The sequence below is a fragment of the Gavialis gangeticus genome, unplaced genomic scaffold (assembly GCF_001723915.1).
Source record: "Gavialis gangeticus isolate Ggan-Ray unplaced genomic scaffold, GavGan_comp1, whole genome shotgun sequence".
Classification (NCBI taxonomy): domain Eukaryota; kingdom Metazoa; phylum Chordata; order Crocodylia; family Gavialidae; genus Gavialis; species Gavialis gangeticus.
Genome location: NW_017728993.1, coordinates 17614884 through 17619828, shown reverse-complemented (window position 1 = coordinate 17619828; position 4945 = coordinate 17614884). Strand labels below are relative to the sequence as shown.

The window sequence follows — 4945 nt, the reverse complement described above, 5'->3', positions numbered from 1 at the left end:
GCTTGGCTTGCCACTGCCCCCAGACCACTCCTTTACATCCAGTGCCACCACCATACCCCTCTGCCTTCAGACCGCTTGCTACCTCTGGACCCAGTGCTGCTACCAAACCCCCCGCTGCCCCCAGATCATTCTTGTGCCCCAGGCTGGATCCAGCCTGCAAGAAGCCCCAAGGTGCTACCACAGCACCTCAACACCAGATGGCAGGAAAACATATAATAAATAACAGCCTGTTTGCCTTGAGAGAACTGCAGACAATCTTATATCAGTAAGAGTTTCCTGATAGTTTTCAGGGTAACACTCCACCAGACCACGTAAAGTCACTTGGTTTGGGGGTTTATATAATCTATGTGGGACAATATTACACCAAAATAAGTCTGAAAACAATGATACAAGACCAGGCCCTGAAATCACCTGAAAAAGATGAAGTTTCATACTAAAAGTAATCTTGAGCTTTTCGGAAGAGAAATGGTCTCCCTGATATGTTTTTACAGCACCTACAACAATAGGGATCTTGTTGACAACCACAGCTCTTCCATACTATGGGAAAACAGGAAAATATTAGCCTACCCTTACATTTCTACCATTGACATGATGTGCCTTTGACTTCCATAAGAAAGTCTCCCCACACATTAATTTCTATAACATTAACTACGGGACCCGAACCTGTTCAGCCTCCACTAGAGAAGGCTGAGGGGGGATCTAGTGGCCTGTTACAAACTAGTCAGAGGGGACCAGCAGGCACTGGGGAAATCCATGTTCCCCCGAGCACTACCAGGAGTGACCAGGAATAATGGTCACAAGCTGGCAGAGGGCAGATTTAGGCTAGATATCAGGAGGCGTGACTTCACGGTCAGGGCAGCTAGGATCTGGAACCAACTTCCAAGAGAAGTGGTGCTGGCTCCTACCCTGGGGGTCTTTAAGAGGAGGCTAGATGTATACCTTGCTGGGGTCATTTGACCCCAGTACTCCTTCCTGCCATGGCAGGGGGTCAGACTCGATGATCTGCTCAGTTCCCTTCCAACCCTAGAAACTATGAAACTGCATTCAGCTGAGGATAAAGGAGGCCCAACTGATTTATTGCAAAGCCAGAAGGGAGGTGTAATATTATTAAACTTCATTGTGTTTTATTTTTGAGTAAATAAGCGCCTTTTATAAGCAAATCAGCCAGACCTTTTTGAAAGGTTTATGAAATATGGACTTGTCAGGTGTCCAATCAAGTAAAGGCAGAGTACCTTACTCAGCAAACTAAAAGTGGAACCAAAGCATGAAATGAGTTTGACAAGTGCTTTGAGAAAAACAGAAGTAGCTAATAATTATTAGTAGAAATCAGATTGATATTTTACTGTGAGATACGAGCTCTTTTTTTTCCCTCTACTTCCTTGCACAACTATTACATGCTGCACTGCGGGGGTGGGGGCAGCAGGGCTTCACGAACCGGTTGGGTTACCTCCCTTAGAAAAATACATCCAGAAAGAAATTGTTTCTCTGTAGGCAGACCCATGCACCAGAGCCCCTTTAAAAGAAGGCTCTAACACCCTTCCAGATGTATTAGGGTTTTCCAAGGGTCTGCTCACCTATATTAGCAATGAGGCCATAACCATCCCTTTTTAGCAGCTCTTCCACAATCCAAGTCATTGTTTTCCTCTAGTCTGTCTTATTTAGACAGTATCCACAGATATATAGGGAAAGTGAGGTTGATCTGTGTAAAATATCACTTGTCCCTCCACAACTTTAAAACTTCCACTGCCTCAATCTAAGTGAAATTATCATACTGGCCATCTTGCTATTATAGAGATGACAAATCTGTAAACTGCTGCCATGATGCATCTTCTCAGTACCTATGCCCTGAACTAGGTATCTTAAATTATACACTGTGACCAAGAAGTTTGCTTCTATATCTTTCCCAGATGAGTCTCATGTTCTTCTGTTCAACAGCCATAAGCCTTTATTGTGATTTAACATATGAAAGATCAAAACTAAATCTCAAAAGCCCAATAAGTTGCCAACTACAATTATTGTCAGTCTGGAAAGGGATTCAGTCATACTTGGCACAGCCACGACAATGGTCCTATTTCTCAACAAATGGAGATGTCTATCCTTCATTCAGTTTAGTAGAGGCAGTCAGGATATCACAGCAGCATGACAGACGTTTTCCATAACAGAACTGCTTACAATAGTTTAGTCTGCTTGAAAATAATGTCACATATATACAAATTTGGAAAGCTGTTTACAAAACTTTAACTATGCAACTGCTGACCCTACAGCATCTACTCAGAAAGCAAGCCTCAGCAGAGCTTTGGGATGACTAGAGTGCACCCCTACCTTCTTTGCTTCTCTAGAAAATTAGCTTCTTCAGCTTTTTCATGGTCCCACAATGTGCAGCCATCTGCTTCTGATTAATATACAGTTGTTCAAGATAAAACAACATAGTTTTCAAAAGAATTGTGGAGCCAAGTTTAATAAAAGCCTGTTTAGCTACTGAAGCCTTTACATCTCCCATTTTCTTGTTTCACTATAAATAAGTAACAAATGACACTTTTTTGTTACTTGTGCCCTAACTCTCTCTAGGGACTGAAAAGATTATGTAATAAGGCAGAGAAACAGCTTCCATTAGCAGGGCAGCAGATAATTTAGGCATCTATTTCAAGGTGACTAGCTTTCAGTTAATGAGACTACAGAATAGAGTTAAGTAATGCAGAGTAGAGAGAACAGGTGAGACTGGTATCCTTTACTTTTTCCATGTTTTACTCTGATGGAAAGGGACAGAAGTGTAATCAATACATGACTGAACACTAATTAGTATGCAGAGCACTGAGTAAAGCCAATCACTGAACCCAAAACAAAGAGCAAGGATAGCACACATTGGTTGCTTTTTAGAAGGGTTTGTTTCTTGGTTTTTGTTAGTGTCCACACAGAAAACAGATGAATAAAGGAAAGGAAAGTTCTTGTTTTAAACAGAAACTATAGTCCTCCCCACGATGTTTAAACTGGAAGCTTTGCTCTCATGACAAGGTGTTTCCTCAGGTCAGCCATCCAGAAGCCAGCAGGCTAGAGCTGTTCCACACAGAAAACTAAAATTCCAGCGCCAATACAGGTTTCAGACACTTGATGTCTTGTCTGCTATTGCATGTCTTGGTAACAAAACAAAATATCCAAGTTCAAAGCATTTTATATGTAACAAAGTGACTGCCTTTTTAAAGTACTGAGTAAACACCAAGATACATGCAAATTTAGGTTAAATGTTTACAGAACACTTTAAACATCCAAAATTAAAGTCAATTAAATCCAGCAATAAGGCTAAACTGAAATGCAAACCCCCAGGCATGCCATGTAGCAGCACATGCAAACATGCCTTTTTTTCCTCCCAGGTTATTAAAAGTAAACTTTAATCTAAACTCCACCATCATCATAACTCCTTTTGTAAGATTAGTGTCAATGTAAGATTGAAAGGTGCAGTTTGATAAAGAGAATGGCAGACTCTCTTGGAGAAAAATTAATATTATGTTAGAAGGTCTGGTGTACAGACAGAAACATGAACGTCTGAGTCCAGGAATAAAGACAGCGTGTGTTCTGTTAAACTTCTCAGAATCCTTTTCTTGCAACACGTTTGGCATAGCAGATGGAAACGTCAGGAGTTTTATTTATTAAGGGTAAAATTTCAGAAGTGCTTGGTACAGTCACCGTTCTTTCCCTGGAGGGAGAGGCAAGGGAAGTGCAGGATTTTCACTGGTGGAACAGCACATACATGGCATTCTTCCATCAGACTTGCCTGACAATAAGCGGGACAAAAACTAAGCAAGAAGAAGGACAAGACAGAATAAAGTGGGCTGGCGAGGGAATAGGACAACTGTTTTCCTACACCAGATGATACAGCCTCTCCATGCAGGCAGCAGGAAGGTCGCTTCATTAATTTTCATCGTCGCTGCAAATTCAGAACTCAGCTGAGAGTTTAGTACGAGCCTTTTTACTAGTCAAAAGATGACAATATTCCCTGGCATTTTTTTGCCTCTATTCTTCAGAGAAACCCATCCAGAAAAAAAACAAAAAACACTCACTAGCCGGTGACCACTTATTGATCAACGGGGCTGAAGTTGCAGGCTGTTCTCAGGTGGCTCCAGTCAGAGCAGCCTGTATTCAGGAAAGACGCCAGCTTCCCCACTATTCTCTCCAAAATCGGGAGAGCGAGTGCTGCACAGGAATTCAACGAACGTATTAATGATTCGATACCAACTCCCTTGGAAAGGAAAACGACAACCTTGCTATCTACATGGTCACCTAAAATGAGGAAAGGACGTGGCTTTCACGTGAAGTGGAGATGTCCAACATGCTTGACACGACACTTGACATTAGTTAAACCATTATATTTGTTCAATCACACCTACGTCCAATGGCGCACTCAAGAGTCTTCCGTACTTCTCTTACGAAAACTTTGCTCTGCTTTTAGAGGGACTCAAGGAGTCCGACTGCAGCGGCGAGGAGCAACCACAACCCAATCACGACCCCCTTTAGATGACTTTCGAAGCACTCGAGCCGCTCTGGACAACTCACCTTCCCTCCCCCTCCTCTTGGGAAGGAAATCGGTCGCCAGTTCGCTCAAATGCCACTTGAGTAGCCAGACCACGTTTCAGCCTCCGAGCGCCTTGCTCAACTGGGGCGTGAAGCAGCTGGAAGCCGCCCCAGACTCCCACGCCCATTCCCTCGCGCTTACCCAAACCCGGCGACTTGGGGGGGCAGCACACACTTCTACAGACAGGTGGAGGTGGCTCCGAGGGGCACCCGTTTGGGAAGGCAACGGGGCAGGTGCGGGGGGACTCACCTGTACTGCTTGGGGTCGCTAGGGGACTTGACGATGTCGGGGTCGCTCAGGCCGGGCCCGGACCGGCGGTCGCCGCCCTCCGCGTCGGGCTCCGGGAGCAGCCGGCCCTTGGCGTCGCGACCGCCCTCC

At 44.2% G+C, this 4945-nt stretch overlaps 1 protein-coding gene across 1 annotated transcript in view; it reads right to left on the bottom strand.

Moving 5' to 3' along the window:
- NRDC (nardilysin convertase) overlaps window positions 1-4939 on the bottom strand; it is a 53486-nt gene extending 48547 nt beyond the window's left edge. The window contains exon 1 of the mRNA XM_019501316.1: window positions 4817-4939. The gene's annotated coding sequence lies outside the window, so the exon portion shown is untranslated. The remainder of the gene's footprint in view (window positions 1-4816) is intronic.
- Window positions 4940-4945: the final 6 nt, after the last annotated feature.